Here is a 20,000-nt window from a genome sequence, read left to right on the forward strand (position 1 = left end):
AAAAGTTAATACACGCGGAAAAATCAATCTTCCTTAATCTTCTTGTCATTGCAGCTGGCACCAAAATTAAAGAAAGGAAAACAAACAAACGCAATTAACCCAAAATGACCAGACTTTCCCTCCTTGCGGTCTGCAGTCGTGTGGTCCGAAGCAATAAGGGGCCCAAATCACGGGCGCTTCTGACCGCACGCGCGTCCTCTCAATCTGCACGCACCTCTCCTTATCACAGGGCATCAGCAACCCGGTTACACGGCACGACGTGTGCAGCAACGGCAGTCTTGAGTCTATTCTTTTTTTTTACTTCTTAATATCATCTGAGCCAAGGTTTCACAATCAATCCGATAGTATTGGAGAAGAATAGTTTGTAATTAGGGGTAGTCAGTACAAAAAGTAAAATGAAGCCTAAATGGAAGTGTTTTAAACTACAATGAGTAATGGGAATATGAGTGAAAAGTAAATATCAAGCTAATTTGTAAGTGATTGTAAGTATAAATAATTTAAGCAAAAATAATTGTAACTTGATTGTGAGTTTGTAAGTGATTGCGACGAGCGGCCGACTGCTCCGGGGAAGCACTATACTCGCGAGTCGGGACGAAGGAGGACCTCAAACCTCGAAGCATTTCCCATGACCAATAAGTTACGGCTTTCACCAACGCGTCGCCAGGATAAGGCGCTAAGGCGCTACACAGATTCCGGAGGAGGAGGGGGAGGAGGGGGAGGAGGGGGAGGAGGGGGAGGAGGGGGAGGAGGGGGAGGAGGAGGAGAAGGGGGAGGAGGGGGAGGAGGAGGAGGAGGAGGAGGAGGAGGAGAAGGAAAAGAAGGAGGAGGAGGAGGAGGAGGAGGAGGAGGAGGAGGAGGAGGAAGAACGGAAAAAAGACAAGAAAAAATGGGGGGGGGACGGGTGAATAATGGAGGGGGGATACCATGCCTTTCCAGTGACCGCCAGATACTGTGACGCCAAACATTGCTCTTGCAACGGTACGACAAAGGTGAGCAATGTGCACCTGTGTTACATACTTGTCTGTCTTCTGCCCTGATTTTTATCTCTCTCTTCACTTTTCGGTTCTCGTTTCTAGATTTTTGGCTCTCCCTTCCCCATTTTTTCTGTCTGTCTTTCATCCACCCTTCAGATTATTCCAGTCTCCTGTCTTTACTTCTCTAATTCTTCTATGCAGACTCTTATTCTTCTCATTTTCTCCCTCTCTCTCTTCTTTTCTCCCCCCCCCTCTCTCTATTCACATACCCCCCTTGTAGTTCCTTATCATTCTTGTTTCATTTGCTTTCTTCTACCATTTCGTCTCCCCATTGCTACTTATTTCCGTTCTCTCACCCGTATTTCTTTCATCCACTCTCTCCTCTCCTACCAAAACGTTAGTTAAACGCCCTAGACCCAACAACAGACCTTAACCCAGCAACCAAATCCTACCAGCCACTGCCAAAACAACCAAACAAGCCATCGTGACTTCGCTCTCGTTCTACCCGCATGGACGAGAAGCACTCACTTGAGCACGAACGAGAGCCATTCACCTAAGCACGAACCAACCAGAGAGCGAGACAACAGCGCCGTCAACCAACCCCGGAAGGTTGTACCGGTAGACAAACAACCCTGCAATTACACACAGTATATTAGGTTCGTGAGTCTGCCGGTGGGGTCCGACAGCGCTTGGACCCGTTTTCTATGATGACCGCGGCGAAGGTGAAGGGGTAACTGATGTGTGTGTATATATGGTGACTTCAATGATCTTGGTCACTCAGAAATTCATTGTGTTATTTTGGGTGATGTACTCATGGAGACTGCATATATGGACGTATATATTATATTATACTATACATTTATACATATACATATAGATAGATGTGTATGTGTGCATGTGAACGTGCGTGTATTTTTGCGTGTCAAATTGCATCACTGTAAATCAAACCACTCTATATTCTTACCTAAGAATCTATCCATACAAACACACATACGCATATAGTATACCTAATGGCTGTAAAAACATAGGGTCTGTAACGCCGAAATCCCCCCCCCCCAGTCTCCCTACCTCCCGCCCTTCCTTCCGGCCGCCAAGGGCAGCGACGCATCTCGGGCCATTGTGCAGGTTCCGTGATGGTCCTGCCAGCCTTCGTTCCCGGCAGCCCCTATGATTAACGTTCGGAGGCGCCCACTGTCAACCCACGGAAAGAAGGAGGCTATTTATTAGGGAATCGACACTCCTTTTCCGGTCTTCTAGAGCAGTGGTTCTCAACCTAGGGGTCGCGACCCCTCGGGGGGTCGCGAGATGCTTTTGGGGGGTCGCGAGATGATGTTAAAAAAAAAAAATAGTATTATGGTCGACTTTTGTTTTAAGGCTGTCAAAATAATTCTGCTCATAAATTTCAAACAAATAATAAACTGAATGGCATGTACTGTGTGTGTGTGTGTGTGTGTGTGTGTGTGTGTCAGAAGCACTTCGGGGGAAGGCGGGGGTCACGAGTGTGAGGCCGTCAGGCCTCCCTTCTCTGCCTTTCCTGCCCCCCCCCCCCTTTTTTTTTTTTCTCACTCACTCACTCCTTTTCTCCTCCTCCCTTCCTTTCTCTCACTCACTCACTCCTTTTCTCCTCCTCCCTTCCTTTCTCTCACTCACTCACTCCTTTTCTCCTCCTCCCTTCCTTTCTCTCACTCACTCACTCCTTTTCTCCTCCTCCCTTCCTTTCTCTCACTCACTCACTCCTTTTCTCCTCCTCCCTTCCTTTCTCTCACTCACTCACTCCTTTTCTCCTCCTCCCTTCCTTTCTCTCACTCACTCACTCCCTTTCTCCTCCTCCCTTCCTTTCTCTCACTCACTCACTCCCTTTCTCCTCCTCCCTTCCTTTCTCTCACTCACTCACTCCCTTTCTCCTCCTCCCTTCCTTTCTCTCACTCACTCACTCCCTTTCTCCTCCTCCCTACCTTTCTCTCACTCACTCACTCCTTTTCTCCTCCTCCCTTCCTTTCTCTCACTCACTCACTCCTTTTCTCCTCCTCCCTTCCTTTCTCTCACTCACTCACTCCTTTTCTCCTCCTCCCTTCCTTTCTCTCACTCACTCACTCCTTTTCTCCTTCTCCCTTCCTTTCTCTCACTCACTCACTCCCTTTCTCCTCCTCCCTTCCTTTCACTCACTCACTCCCTTTCTCCTCCTCCCTTCCTTTCTCTCACTCACTCCCTTTCTCCTGTTGGCCTTTATTTCCCTAATTTCTGTTTCTCCCTCCTACACTACTATACTGTCTCCTGATTCTTCTCCATGCTTTTTCCTTTGTTACCATCTCTTATTTCTCCTGTTTTATCCAATCTGATATGTTCCCTTGACTATACTCTCCCCTCCTCCCTCTCCTCTTTTTTTTTATGTTTACTTTCTGATCTTTTTTTGCTTTGCCCTTAATCTTGTATATCCTTTCCCTCAAACTTTTTCTGTCCTCATCTCTGCTATTTTCTCATTCCTATCAATCTTGCAGTCCTATTGTTTGCTAATTTCTTTCATGTTCCAACTTCTCCCTTATCCTAGCCTAGGTTAGCCTAGCATAGTTCTTTGTTTCTTGCCTTTTCGCTTCACCCTTATTCCTACCTTCTTTACTATTCTGTTATCTTATTCTCTTCTTTATATACTTCTTACTTCGTAATATATTTTACTCTATATCCTTTGTTTCTTTTTTTTCTACCTCCTAGCCTCCATGCCTATCTTACTTGTATGCTTATTTTTTCTGCCCTCATTTATCACATTTATCTTTCTCACTTCCCTTCCCCTTATCCTAAAACCTTGTATCCATTCCTATGACCCTATTCCAACCCTTTTAGACCCTACATCCTGCCTTTTCCTTGGCCACAACGAATCTGTATGATCCCGGAGAAATCCCAGCACACGGATCGCCCGAAGCTCCCTTATTTCTTTTATTTATTATATGCCTTTTATTATTGTATATTCACTCCACTGTATGATCTGGTCATGATACTTATATGTATTGTCAAATTAAATCATGTAGAACTAGGGAATGAGAACTTTGTTTACTTTTATTTGTCGGGACTTTTAGAGAACCCTTGCCATTCCAAATGACCGCTTTTTTTTACGTTGTATTGTTAAATTATTGCTAAACCTCATTCAACAAGCAAATGTATACATGCTTAGACAATATGTTTATGTCATATGTTTACGTCATTTTATATTCCTAGTATCATGTTTTACCACTGGCTTTTATTTTCTAAGATTTACGTAAATTTATAAATATATTTGACAGACTTAAAACCCTGAATTTAATGATTTGATCTGTTTTATATTTGTTTTATGATTATTATTTTTAAACAATGTATTCATGAATGTTTATTTGATTTAGGAGAACCATTTGTGTTTTATTTTAGCGATATTCTTTTTTATACCGAAATGTTTTGTAAGTGTTTGTTTGTTTGTTCTTTCCTCTTTTATCTTACTTTATTTGAATTTTTTATAATGGACTTTAGCCCTGTACACCCCTTTTATGAACTTGTTTATCAAATTTTAGTAAGAATTTCTTATAATTATTTGTTTTAAAAATATTTACATTTTGTTTGTTCGGCCACCGCCTATATAAGACGCCGTTTCGGTTGGAATAAATGAGTGTTAAGACGAACGTGTGTTTTGGTGTTGCTCCCCCTGGATCTTACAGTGACGACGACAACGCTGCAGAGAAAAGGTTGTATCTGACCCGATTCTTGCCTATTGATAGGGAAAAGCTGGGTATTCCAGACACGAGATACATATATATATATATTTACCAAAGAAAAGCGTTTAAACCACAGCCTCATAGGGACCCTCGTTCTTCATTTAAAGGCTTGAAGGGCTTGATGATTATTTTTTTTGTTTGTTTTGTTTTATGGAGTAAACAGGGCCCCTCTATCCCTGGCCCTTATTTCTTATCCCGCCTCACGGGGCATTTCTTTTAAGAACTCCTACCCACGGATACCCTTACAAGTACTTACATCTTTGGTGGCAGCGGTGAAGATTTCTATGAGGAATTTATGAGTATCACTCTTTAGTGGTTTAGATGCTTTCCCAGCTCAGTTTATATTTGTTAGTCTAGCTTAAAGAGCCACTTATACATGTTTTATGCGTTTTATGTGTTTACATGTCTATGTCTACAGGTGCTTGTAGTTAGATACATGAGCGTGGTCCTCTTTTTCTTTTACAGTGATGATGAATGATGTTTATTGTGCTAATGCCCGCTCACAGCTAGATTTCTTTTATGGCTCTGTTTAGGGTTAGGAACATTGTATATGTGGTAATCAATATTTTTCTGTTCCGTCATGCACTCCAGTAAACCTGCTATTTCTATTTTGCATAGTAGCAAATGACCCGACCTTTGATGTGTCCATAAGACATTGCTTTTGTTGTGGGGCATGTTCAATTTTGTACTTTAGTCATACGTCAGTTTTTGCAGTAGCTCTTCATTTTTCTTCGAGTGATTTTCGATATCCTTATTAAGATGTGTTTGTGAAATGCTGTTTTATTTTTGTTTATCGTCTTCCTCATTTGGATTCTATTTTATGTTTCCCCTGTTTTACTTGTGATTCACTCGTTTAGCATCTGATCTTATTTGTCGCTTTCCTCATTTAGATTCTATTTTACGTTTCCCCTGTTTTACTTGTGATTCACTCGTTTAGATTCTCATTTAGAATCGATCTCTTTTTTTTTCCGTTTTACTTGCGATTTACTCTTTTAGAAGAATTTCCTCATTTAGTTCACTGTTTTTATTCAGATGGGTTTTTAAGTTAAGTAACTTGCCTTTCGTCTGTCGTGGCCATGATTTTGGCTGCACCAGCACTTAAATAAATGTACTCCATGCATGGCTGTTAAAAAGTAACGGGAATTTCATGAGTTATTTGTGGTTATCTGCTATTGAGTTAACAAAATGAACCCTGTGCAGGTGCAATGAACGTCCCTTGTCAATGCCCATGATATGTAAAATAACTGATTCTGTGTCACTTACCTGTGAGCACTGCTGATTCCTATTCTTCTGTATCAATTAATGCAGAGTTGCTCTACACGCACACACACACACACACGTACACTGCCCACTCGCACACACACACACACACACGTACACTGCCCACTCGCACACACACACACACACGTACACTGCCCACTCGCACACACACACACGTACACTGCCCACTCGCACACACACACACACACACACACACGTACACTGCCCACTCGCACACACACACACACACACACACACACCCCCCCCACACACACACACACACACACACACACACACGCGTACACTGCCCACTCACACACACACACACACACGCGTACACTGCCCACTCACTCACACACACACACACACGCGTACACTGCCCACTCACACACACACACACACGCGTACACTGCCCACTCACACACACACACACACACGCGTACACTGCCCACTCACACACACACACACACACACACACACACACACACACACACACGTACACTGCCCACTCACACACACACACACACACACACACACACACGTACACTGCCCACTCACACACACACACACACACACACGTACACTGCCCACTCGCACACACACACTCACACGTACACTGCCCACTCGCACACACATACATGTACACTGCCCACTCGCACACACACACACACACGTACACGTACACTGCCCACTCGCGCACGCGCACGCGCACACACACACACACACACGCGCGCGCGTACAAGTACGCTGCCGCATGCATTAATTAATTCTGCCTCGGTTGACTTAATCATATACTGTAATAAGTACCCTAAAAGATGGTGTCAGGCACCCGGTCTAAGAAACAAAAGGAAACGTCGTCTCAGTCACTTAGCCAGCCTACTTCCCCTGTAGCCCAGTCGCGATCATCTTTAGGGACTTTGCCAGTCGTGGTTGGAGGCTCTAACCCAGAGGTGACACAAGCAGTCCGAGTGATGGAGGCCGAAATCACTGTTATGGAGCAATTGTGTGACAGAGTGGACAGTCTCATTGCAAAGAGGATGGACCAAATTCAAAAACATGCTGAGAGCTTTTTGCAAAGGACAGCAGAAGAGCTTAACCGGAAAATGGGGGAACTAGATCAGAGGCATAGGAGTGAGGACCGGCAGCTAGGTGCAACTAGTAATGTTGTAGCACACACAGATGATAGCAACAGTGGGCAAACCGATATCAGGGAGAGTGGGCGGCCGGGAAGACCTGTGCCCAACGTACCGGAGGCTAATAACCCGGAGGTGCCCGTAGTTGGTAGGAGTGATGGAGGCTTTCCTTCCACAGTGTATGAAAGGCCTACTAGCCACTCGCCTCCCCGTGAGGAAGCACTAACCAGCCTCCAAAGACGGCTAGTGGAACTAGAGGCGGAACTGCAAGGAGAGAGGAGCCGGCGCAGGCGTGCTGAGCAGCAACTCGGTAATCCTAGCCTGTCCTCAGTTGGGATGTTACCTCGGGACGCTATTGAGCCCACATTGCCCTCAAGAGGACCACGTCCTCTTGGCTTCCCAAGCAATGAATCGGAAGCACGGTCACCTCTAGCAGCAGCCACTGAACAGAGGCTTTCATATATAATGACTCGGGAGACCGTTCCTCATTTTAAGGGTGAAGCACCTGCTTCTGAGCCCCTGAAAAAGAATCAGGAGATAGAATCCTGGATTCGAGCAATTGAGAACATCGTCAGGCCATCGTCTAGTGAATCATATATTAGGTCAGCCCGCGCAAATTGTAGAGGAAGGGCTGAGGCTATAATAAACTCAGAGTGCTTTGACCACTTTGACGACTGGAACATCTTTAAGCGAGAGCTCAGACGTAAGTTCAGGGGCACTTATTCAGCTGCCGACTTCTTCAAGGTCCTCTATGACCAAACCATGGGAGATGCCCAGGCCCCAATGGACTACTATTTACAGATCGAGGGGTCTGTGTATCAAGGGTGCCGTGACCATCGAGAGGCAATAGGGGAGCCTTCAGAGCTAATAAGGCGAGTTTTTCTTTCGGGCATTCCCTTCTGGATGAGGGACTTTTTAGCTCTGAAGGAGAATTGTACTACCATGCAATTAGCCGAGACAGCCCAAAGATTATGGAACAATCGCCATGGTATAAAACACGGAGCGTCCTCTTCTAATCACCGCCCTTCCTCTGGCACAGATGAATATTATCCACGACGACAATGCGAGGATTATGGGTATAGCCGAAGGAACCGGGCTGCCGTTCCTGTTGCCGTAATTGGAAGCCCACGTTCCCCACAAGTCAATGGAGGCACTTGGTGTGAATATCACAGGAGTCCAGGACATAATACCAGGGAATGTATAGCCCTTGGTAATACTCAAGGGGGCCAAACCTTGCAGCGTATAGTGTGCTACAGATGCCGACGGGAGGGACACCTGGCTAGGGATTGTTCCTTTCTCCCAGGCCAGGGCGGCCGAGTCCCAAGCCCCTCTGGCAACAGGAACAGTAGGGACACTAGTCATGACCATCGGAACGCAAACCCCTCCCGCTCAGACATCAACATCACTGAGTGCACAAGGGAAGCCAGGACGACCTCTCGTGGCACTCAGTATTAACGGCCATACCCTCATGTGTTTTTTGGATACTGGGAGTGAGGCCACACTCATCAAGCCCTCCTCCCTACATCGCATAGACCCTGATAAAAACCTTGACTACCACGAAAGTCAAAGGATGATACAAGGTATCACAGGATCCCTTCGTCGCCCCCAGTACGAAGTGAACCTTCCTTTTCAACTAGGTGCTGGTAATCTCCTCCATGGTACCATCATCACCGACCTCCCTTTTCCAGGCGATATTCTCCTAGGCATTGATATGTTGAGAAGAGTTGATTTCTCAATTTCAGCTGAAGCCGATTCCCCACATGGCTTGCTTACTCTAGGGGGCCGGAAGTTCTCGGTAATCTACACAAACGCCCCATCATTACATATCTCTGTATTAGATGCCTATGCCAAGTCACCTAAGTCCACCGCAGAGGTTGCAGTACATCTCCTTAAGAAAACTGAAATTCCACCTCATTCGGGTTGCTTTTTGGAGGCTCGTATAGCTAGAGCTGGACCAGCTGATGGAAATATAATGATAACTCCAGCCATCACACAGAAGCTCTCAATCCCTCACTTCATTACCAGCGCCCGTAATCGCATTTGTAGTGTTTGGGCCATTAATACTAGCCCGAGCCCTATCACTCTCAACCATGGGACACGGCTGGGCACCATATCAGAAGTGGAGGATATATATTCACAGTTGGATGATGATTTACTGAAGGATGCTGCTGCTGGGGAAGACATTGCCCTCATCAGACCAGGTTCTTTCAATAATCATGATACAATTAAGGTAGCTGTTGGGATGAGCAGACCCCCCACCAGCGAAGGACACGGAGTAGCTGTTGGGATGAGCAGACCCCCCACCAGCGAAGGACACGGAGTGGCTATTGGGATGAGCAGACCCCCCACTAGCGTTACGCCCAAAGATTGTGAATTGGAGGCGGAAGCGAGAGCTCCCAATGTCGCTGCTGCCAGATGTGGACAGAACTCTGTCAGACCAGGACATTGGACAGACATGACAGCGATGGATGAGGATGAACATGAGAACGATCATGAGGATGAGGATGAGTTTCTTTGGGATGACTATGGAATGGATACTGGCATTGGTGATGACTTTGATATCGAAGAAGCAGTGCTACCTCCTTCAGTAGCAATTGCCACTTGTATGGCTGCCGAAAATGTGGAAAAAGAAACGGTCCAACCAGACTTATTACATTTAAATGAGGCAGAGAGGGGAAAGGTCTCGGAAGTCATTGGTAAATACAGTGTACTTTTTAATGGTGGAGAGGATGCGGTTGGCCTGATACCGGGCATTAACCATCAAATAGACACTGGGGATGCAAAGCCTGTATGCACCCGACAGTGGAGGTTACCCCATTCTGCCCGGGAGACAATCCGGGAACAATGCAACAAGATGCTCCATGCTGGCGTAATCGAACCATCAACCAGTCCTTGGTTAAGCCCGGTGGTACTTGTGAAAAAGAAAGATGGGGGCATCAGGTTCTGCGTGGATTACAGGGCCTTGAATGCCGTCACAAAAGGGGACTCTTACCCCTTACCACGCATTGAAGAGTTATTAGACGAGCTAGGTCCAATGAGCATTTTCACTACCTTGGATGCTCGTGCCGCATATTGGGCTGTTGAAGTGGACCAATCTGACCGCCCTAAGACAGCCTTTTCGGATGGGTATCGGCTTTTTCAATTTGTTCGACTCCCATTTGGCCTGTCCACTGCCCCAACTACATTCCAGAGAACCATCAATGTAGTTCTCGCTGCTGTCTTAGGCAAACACACGTTGTGCTATCTAGATGATGTTATCATCTATTCCCGAAGTTTTGAACAGCACCTCATTGACCTGGATGAGACTCTGGGATTATTAAAGACAGCTGGACTTAAGCTCAATCTAGAAAAATGTAGTTTTGCAGCCACAACCATTAACTTCTTGGGCTTTACTATTTCACCTGAAGGAGTTTCACCAGACAAAGGGAAAGTATTGGCCATCTCAAAAACACCAGCTCCCCGCACTGTCCGGGAAGTCAGGCGCTTCCTTGGTGCAACTGGGTTTTTTAGGAAGCACATCCCTGGTTATGCTTCCATTGCTTCTCCTCTTCACATCTTGCTGAAGAAAGACCAGAAGTGGCATTGGGGTTCTGAGCAGCAGGCAGCCTTTGATGACTTGAAAGAACGGCTGGTGACTGCCCCTGTTTTATGCCAACCCGACTTTAATAGGGAGTTCGAACTCCATACAGATGCTTCGGGTATTGCAATTGGGGCTTGCCTGATGCAGCGTGATGCTGATCAAGCACCTCATGCCATCGCATATTATAGCCGCAAGTTGAGATCCTCTGAGAGCCGATATCCAACTATTGACCTGGAGGCTCTTGCAGTTGTGGAAGGCGTAAGAGTCTTTGACCCGTATTTGTATGGCAGAAGATTTCTAGTTTACACAGACCATAGGCCTCTGGTCCCTGTGTTCACCCGTAAGACAAAATCTCCGAGAATGACAAGATATGCACATGACCTATCTTTTTACGATTTCTCAATAAGGTATAAAGAGGGTCCAACGAACCACGTACCTGACATGCTATCTCGCCAGGTGGCCAGGCTGGTGATAGCCGACACATACCCAGATAATCTTGTAAGAGAACAAGGTAAGGATCCTCAGTTAACAGACTTACCACATTATCTAAAGGAGGGAAAAGTGCCTAAGAAGAAGCTGCCACTCTCTCTGGCAGAGTTCGAAATCAAAGACAACGTGCTCTACAGATTACGATACCTGCCTGATCGTATCTGTTACCAGCTGGTTGTTCCATCGAGCCTAAAGAACTCTGCATTGAAAGCTTCACACCTGCCTCCCTTAGCATCTCATCCAGGAGTCCACAGGACATTCGAAAATGCTCGCTCCATGTACTATTGGCCAAACATGCTAAAGGATGTGCAGGACTTCGTAGGAAATTGTCCAGTTTGTCAAGGGACTAGAGGTAGCCCTCAAAAGGTGGTAATGGCTGAAGCACCTTTGGCAGAATTTCCCTTGGAAAGAGTCTCGATGGATCTTATGGACTTTGGGCCATCTATTCCCATAAGATATTGTCTGTCCATACTGGACCAGCATTCCAGATTTCTCCAGTTAGTGCCTCTCCCCAAGGCAACTGCCCCAGCTGTTCATCATGCTTTCTTTGAAAGATGGGTAAGCCTCTTTGGGCCACCAAGGGTCATACAGACAGACAATGGCGTCCAATTTACGTGCCATTTGTTCAAAGAATTGACAAACATGTTGTATGCCACTAACCACTATACAATCCGTTACCATCCACAAGCAAACGGATTGGTGGAACGTACTAATCGGGTGGTAAAGTCTGCCTTGACTTCTCTCGTAAACAGGAATCCCCGTACATGGCATCGCTTTGTTCCAGAAGTGAGGCTTCAAATAAACTCTGCCATTCACCGGACAACAGGTGAACAGCCTCTGTACCTGTTGACAGGTCGACATGCCAACTTCCAAGTGGGGCTGACCAACCAAGCTGTGTTTATGGAGAATATAAACCTTCAGGAGAGGCTAAGGGAAGCTCGAAGCGCTGCCATTGATGCATCCAAAGAAGCGCGGCTAACCTATGGGAAATATTACAATCGGGGCAAGAGAGGAAACTTCAAACCAGAGTTGGGAATGTTGGTTTGGTACTATGAGCAGAGGAAGGCTGGTGCTCTTCCTCCTCTGTCTGGTAAATGGAGAGGTCCAGCAAGAATCGTATCTATTCTGGGACCTGTGGCTGTACTAATTAAGGATGTAAATACAGAGGTTCAGCTCAGAGCTCATCTTAATCATATAAAACCGTTTAGATCTTCTGCCGAGTTTTCGTATGCTCTCCGAGATGAGGAATCGGAAGATGATGATGAGGAAGAAGAACCTGTCGTGCCTGAAAATCTTGAGCCTGCTCTTGCAGACCTGCAGGATGGTTGTGTTCCCGTCTCTCCGGGGGAGCCTCTTGATTTTTCGCTCAGTGATGATCAGAATCCAGTGGACACTGGAGCGGACGACGGACCAGTTAGCAGCCGGTTAAGAAGTCGGAATCGTGTTGTGAGGGAAACTGATCGGGAAATAGCGACGTTATTTAGTGGGATTCGCGCACCTGACTTTCGGTACCATTGTGAACTTAATTCCACTGATGAGACTGCTGAGTAACGTTGCAGTGTCCTGCCTTCCTTCTCATACCCACTATGCATAGAACAGATGCCGAGGAGAGGACCGGTGATCATGAACCTACCCACAGATCTACGGTACCAGAGTCTAACATGGTTACAACGACCTAGTAATTTGAGTTGTTTAGTGCTTGATATTCATTTGCAGTAGTATCCTGTGAAGGAGGCCGCAGAATTTGCATGATACCCATGTTAAAATTGACAATCCCAAAACTATATTTCATATGTATCTATGATCCGTGTTGGCACGCCCAGCTGGTCATTTCTTTTTAGTTTTAAAGGCAAGTGATCAGGCTCAGGTCTTCCTTTTTCTCTTTGCAGGTTTGTTGTCTCCGTGAGCCACTGCGACCCTGGGCAGGGGAGGATTGTGAGGCCGTCAGGCCTCCCTTCTCTGCCTTTCCTGACCCCCCCCCCCTTTTTTTTTTCTCACTCACTCACTCCTTTTCTCCTCCTCCCTTCCTTTCTCTCACTCACTCACTCCTTTTCTCCTCCTCCCTTCCTTTCTCTCACTCACTCACTCCTTTTCTCCTCCTCCCTTCCTTTCTCTCACTCACACACTCCCTTTCTCCTCCCTTCCTTTCTCTCTCACTTACTCACTTATTCCCTCTCTCCTCCCTTTCTTTCTCTCTCTCTCTCATTCACTCACTCCCTTTCTCCTCCTCCCTTCCTTTCTCTTTCTCTCACTCATTCCCTTTCTCCTCCTCCCTTCCTTTCTCTCACTCACTCACTCCCTTTCTCCTCCTCCCTTCCTTTCTCTCACTCACTCACTCCCTTTCTCCTCCTCCCTTCCTTTCTCTCACTCACTCCCTTTCTCCTCCTCCCTTCCTTTCTCTCACTCACTCCCTTTCTCCTCCTCCCTTCCTTTCTCTCACTCACTCCCTTTCTCCTCCTCCCTTCCTTTCTCTCACTCACTCCCTTTCTCCTCCTCCCTTCCTTTCTCTCACAACACTCATTTCTCCCTTCCTTTCTCTCACTCACTCACTCCTTTCTCCTCCTCCCTTCCTCTCACTCACTCACTCCCTTTCTCCTCCTCCCTTCCTTTCTCTCACTCACTCATTCTCCTGTTGGCCTTTTTCTCCTATCTCCTTCTCCCTCCTTCCCTCCTCACTCCTCCTTCTCTCCTCTCCCATGATCTCTTATTTCTCCTCATCCTTTTCTCCTGATGATGTTCCCTTGACTTATACTACTCCCTCTCCTCCCTCTCCTCTTTTTTTTATTTACTTTCTGATCTTTTTTTGCTTTGCCCTTAATCTTGTATATCCTTTCCCTCAAAACTTTTTCTGTCCTCATTTCTATTCTTTCATCATCTTAGTCCTATTGTTTTTCCTATTCTTTCCAACTTCTCCTTTCTCCCTTATTTCTATGTTAGCCTAGCATAGTTCTTTGTTTCTTGCTTTACTCTCCCTTCCTACCTCTTTTTATTCTTTACTATTCTGATCTTTTCTCTTCTTTATATTCTTACTTCGTAATTTTTTACTTTCTATATCCTTTGTTTCTTTTTTTTTTCTACCTCCTAGCCTTAGCCTATCTATTTGCTTATTTTTTTCTTGCCTCATTTATCACATTCTTTTCTCACTTCCCTTCCCCTTATCCTAAAACCTTGTATCCATTCCTATGACCCTATTCCAACCCTTTTAGACCCTACATCCTGCCTTTTCCTTGGCCACAACGAATCTGTATGATCCTGGAGAAATCCCAGCACACGGATCGCCCGAAGCTCCCTTATTTCTTTTATTTATTATATGCCTTTTATTATTGTATATTCACTCCACTGTATGATCTGGTCATGATACTTATATGTATTGTCAAATTAAATCATGTAGAACTAGGGAATGAGAACTTTGTTTACTTTTATTTGTCGGGACTTTTAGAGAACCCTTGCCATTCCAAATGACCGCTTTTTTTTACGTTGTATTGTTAAATTATTGCTAAACCTCATTCAACAAGCAAATGTATACATGCTTAGACAATATGTTTATGTCATATGTTTACGTCATTTTATATTCCTAGTATCATGTTTTACCCCCCGCTTTTATTTTCTAAGATTTACGTAAATTTATAAATATATTTGACAGACTTAAAACCCTGAATTTAATGATTTGATCTGTTTTATATTTGTTTTATGATTATTATTTTTAAACAATGTATTCATGAATGTTTATTTGATTTAGGAGAACCATTTGTGTTTTATTTTAGCGATATTCTTTTTTATACCGAAATGTTTTGTAAGTGTTTGTTTGTTTGTTCTTTCCTCTTTTATCTTACTTTATTTGAATTTTTTATAATGGACTTTAGCCCTGTACACCCCTTTTATGAACTTGTTTATCAAATTTTAGTAAGAATTTCTTATAATTATTTGTTTTAAAAATATTTACATTTTGTTTGTTCGGCCACCGCCTATATAAGACGCCGTTTCGGTTGGAATAAATGAGTGTTAAGACGAACGTGTGTTTTGGTGTTGCTCCCCCTGGATCTTACAGTGACGACGACAACGCTGCAGAGAAAAGGTTGTATCTGACCCGATTCTTGCCTATTGATAGGGAAAAGCTGGGTATTCCAGACACGAGATACATATATATATATATTTACCAAAGAAAAGCGTTTAAACCACAGCCTCATAGGGACCCTCGTTCTTCATTTAAAGGCTTGAAGGGCTTGATGATTATTTTTTTTGTTTGTTTTGTTTTATGGAGTAAACAGGGCCCCTCTATCCCTGGCCCTTATTTCTTATCCCGCCTCACGGGGCATTTCTTTTAAGAACTCCTACCCACGGATACCCTTACACGAGTCTCTACCAATATTGTCTGGGGGGTCGCGGGCCAAAAAGGTTGAGAACCACTGTTCTAGAGCATGTGTGTGTGTGTGTGTGTGTGTGTGTGTGTGTGTGTGTGTGTGTGTGTGTGTGTGTGTGTGTGTGTGTGTGTGTGTGTGTGTGTGTGTGTGTGTAAATATATATGTCTATCTATCTATCTATCTATCTATCTATATAAATATATATATATATATGTATATATATATATTATATACATATTATATATATTATATACATATTATATATATAATATATATGTATGTATGTATATATATATGTATGTATATATATATATGTATATATATATGTATATATATATGTACATATATATATATATATATATAATATAAAGATATAAAATGTGCACACGAATACATACATATATACAAATAGATATAAACAAATATAAGAATAAGTATATACATATGTATATACAAATATACATACATACATTCCGTAGATTCGTTGTGTATATATAAATTTGATCATAAATAAATAAAAAATATGGACAGACAGATATTCCACATCGCCTACTGGGAAAAGGCATTCCGCCATGATCAGTGTGCGAAAAATGAGCAATCGAATGTTGCCAACAATTTCTCAGTGCAACTTCATACCACCATCAATACAGATCCCATTCCTTCAATCATCTCCGTAATAAGGCAATCACAGAGCTCAGATTTCTGGAGACAAATAAGCCACCGATAACTTGCCATATTGCATTACTCACGGGGAAAAAAAAAGGCAACGACAACAAGTGACAAACAAACAAACAATACCGACACCCACGAACACCGATTGACTCGCAGTGACACGACACTGCAGTAACCCTAATGCAACAACAATCAATAAGACCGCGCCGGGCTTAAGGTTGCCATTAATACCATTATCCGCGGCGCCGACACCAATCATCAGCCGCGGCGACAAACAATGCCACGCGAAGCACGGCGATTATCATTCCGCTTCGCTTGTCTTGCGCGCTAGTCGTCGTTGGGTAAAGAGGGAGGGAGGGAGGGAGGGAGGGAGGGAGGGAGGGAGGGAGGGAGGATGGGAGGGAGGGAGGGAGGGAGGGAGGGAGGGAGGGAGGGAGCAGGGAGGAGAGAGGTTAGGGAGGCAGGAGGGAGCAGGGAGGAGGGAGGGGGAAAGAGGGAGAGGGGAGGGAGGGAGGTGGAGGAAGGAAGGGAGGAAGAGAGGGAGGATCGGAGGGAGAGAGAAAGGGAGGGAGGGAGGGAGGAAGGCAGGGAGGGAGGAAGTGAGGAGGAAGGGAGGGGGAGGGAAAGAGGAGGGAGAAGGAGGGAGGGAAAGGAAAGAGGAGGGAGAAGGAGGGAGGGAAGGAAGGGAAAGAGGAGGGAGAAGGAGGGAGGGAGGGAAGGAAGAGAGGAGGGAGAAGGAGGGATGGAGGGAAGGAAGGAGGGAGGGAGGGAGATAAAGAGAAACATCTACGTCTTTTCTCCTGTCGACAGTCACGCACATAATACCAAACCGTAGTCGACCGAGGCAGCTCCGTCGACCCCAATCATGCATGGCAATCACACTACAGAGCAGCGCACCATGAGAATAACATTAATAACGATAAAAATTAAAAAAAAACGTGAAAGTGAGACACAATGAGTCGCAGAAGGTTACTGTCACGGGGATGGGGGTAAAGGGGGTGGAGTGGAGGGGGGGAAGTTGCAAGCTGTGACGGCGTGACAATTATCATATCACTCGTGATCACGAGCTGTTACCTAATAATGCTCGTGCCGTCTGCCGAGGCTAATAAATCCGATGAACACGGGTTGCCGAGTTTCAAGGCCCTCGCGTGGGGTGGGGGGTTGGGGGGGGGGAGTAGAGGGGGAGTAGGGGAAGAGGGGGGGCCGGGGGGGAGAAGGGATGGGGGAACGTGCTCAACATTAAGAATATTTAGATAGAGAGGGAGGAAGAGAGAGAATGGGAGAGAGAATGGGGATAGAGGGAGAGAGAGAGAGAGAGAGAGAAATGAAAGAGAGAAAGAGGGTGGATGAATGTATGGATGGATAGATGGATGAATGGACAGATAGGTAGATATAGGGACAGATAGATAGATGTGCAGATAGAGAGATAGAAACAGATAGATAAACATCACGCAATATCGTGGCTTCGCACTGGACACGTGCAGGGTGGCTGAGGGTGATGGACCTAAGCGCTTGCGTAATGGAGAGAAATAAATAAGGCTCACACAGTCATCATCGGAAACAGCCCATTTTCTATGCCTCATTCATCTTAAAAGGGTGGACACATTCATTTTGCGGTATTCCTATGGGACGTGCATCATTTTCTATCCGACCTGCCATTACTAATCGCTGATGCTATAATTCTCATCTGTATTACCAATTATTAAGTTAAACACCAATCCAGCAATAACAGCAGACCGAAAAAGGAAAAAAAAACGATTATACTCACAGCCTAAATACACACAAATCTCAGAAAAAATAACGTATAAATGATAAATAAATGAGTAAACCAGAAAAAAATACGCGTAATCGTGGTCGCCCGTCCGTAGAGTGCTACAGTGAAAGTGCAACATCCCCCCCCCCCACCGCCCTCCCGTTATCCGCCTCTCCGACTTTTCGTCCGGCGGGCCTCCTCTGTGTGGTAACACTGCATGCTCTCTTGTTACCCGCGGCGCGTGACTTGCGTTACTGATGCTCTGTGACGCCGGTTGCTTGTGACGTGTGCTCTCGCACTGCTCCCTCTGCTTAAATTTTGCTTTCTTCCTCTTCCCTCTCCCTTAACTCTCTTCTTTCCAAGTCCTTTCTCCGTTCCACATTTGTCTTTCTCTCTCTCTTCCTCCTTTTCCTTCTTTCTCTCCCTCTCTCTCTCCTCTACATGATTTATGGCGGCGACACTCCGAGAAGAACGCTTTCGCCGGATTTTTTTTCCATGCAGTGCGATAATAACTGCATTCCTCTGAGATTAATGTAGATCCGAGCGCTGCAAGCGATCCTGCAGCTGTCGGAGGGGGAGCAGGATCTAAAGAAAGATATATATGTATGTATGTGTGTGTGTGTGTGCATATATAAATGTATATTCATATGTATTAATGTGTATATGTTTATATATTTGTATCTATCTATCTATCTACATATCTACACATTATATATATATATATATATATATATATATATATATATATATATATTTATACATTCATATATTTATATATATATATATATATATATATATATATATATATATATTTATACATTCATATATTTATATATGTATATCTTAATTCACCTCTACATCTATTCCTACATGTATGTATAAACATTGATGAGAACAGAAAAAAGGGGGAAGAGAATGCAAAATGAATAACAAACTACAGCAAAGAGTCACGAATCAACAAATATTGCATAAAGAAATGCAACAGTTTTGCAAGCGAGCAACGAAAGACATCGATGATAACACTGACTCAAGTCGCTTTAAAAACACACACGAGACAAACGTTTTTTCTCTCTCCTTCTCTCTCTCGTGTGTCCGCAGGCGACGGACGTTTCTGACGCGCAAGGAACAGGTTTCGCGTTCACTCTGCACACTGTGTTTTACACAGACAGACATAGACATAGACACGAACACAAACGCTCATACACACGCACGCACACGCACAAGTACACGCACACGCACACACACATCTTAATATCTCTCTAAATGGTGTTCGACAAAACGGAATAAAAAAAACGGAATGTGGGAAACAGACGAAACGGAAGAAGGGCCACAAGAAAGGATAAGAACTAACATGGACGAACAGAGGAACCGAGAAAATGTAATAGATACAACGATGTAATAGATATGAAAGATGTAATAGAGATAACGCTGCAGGAGATATTTTAAAAGTGCAAAAGAGGTGAAGGAAAACCCAAGTGCAAAAAATAAATGTAAAGATTGGAGAAAGAAAAATAAAACATGTCCGCGAGAATGTAAGAAAGAAAAGAACAAAGGGAAGAGAACCAATACAATCTCCCCCCCCCCCCCCAAAAAAAAAAAAAAAAAGTAGTGTAAAAGAAAACACACAAGCAATATTCATGGCAATAGAAATGCGGGGCGGAAATGAGGAAATAGGAAAAGAGAGCGAGAGATGAGGAGAGGGAGCGAGAGAAAGGCGACATGAGGCGAAGGGGAGGTGAAATGGGGAGGACGGGAGGGGGCGGGGGGAGGTAAGTGGAAAGGTACTAAAGCCGCAGGGGAGTGCAATGTGTACCGAGGGGGAGGGGGGGAGGGAGAGGGGGAAATGAAGATGAAGCAGAAAAGCAAGAAGAAAAGAAAAAGAAGAAAGGAAAGAAAAGGAAAGGAAATAAGGGCAGAAGGGGGGCGCAAGGGGTTAACTGTCATGGAAAACTATTAAAACTGTTTTCAAAGATGCTAATTGACAACGAAGAGAGGGAGAAAGAAAAAGAGAGAGAGAGAGAGAGAGAGAGAGAGAGAGAGA

At 44.6% G+C, this 20,000-nt stretch overlaps 1 protein-coding gene across 3 annotated transcripts in view; it reads right to left on the reverse strand.

Annotated features, from left to right (window-relative positions):
- Nucleotides 1–20,000, reverse strand: part of LOC122247770 (uncharacterized) — a 167,531-nt gene that overhangs the window by 74,285 nt on the left and 73,246 nt on the right. The window lies entirely within an intron of this gene.

The sequence above is a fragment of the Penaeus japonicus genome, unplaced genomic scaffold, assembly GCF_977035675.1.
Source record: "Penaeus japonicus unplaced genomic scaffold, GWHDUDI00000001_assembly GWHDUDI00000006, whole genome shotgun sequence".
Taxonomy (NCBI): domain Eukaryota; kingdom Metazoa; phylum Arthropoda; class Malacostraca; order Decapoda; family Penaeidae; genus Penaeus; species Penaeus japonicus.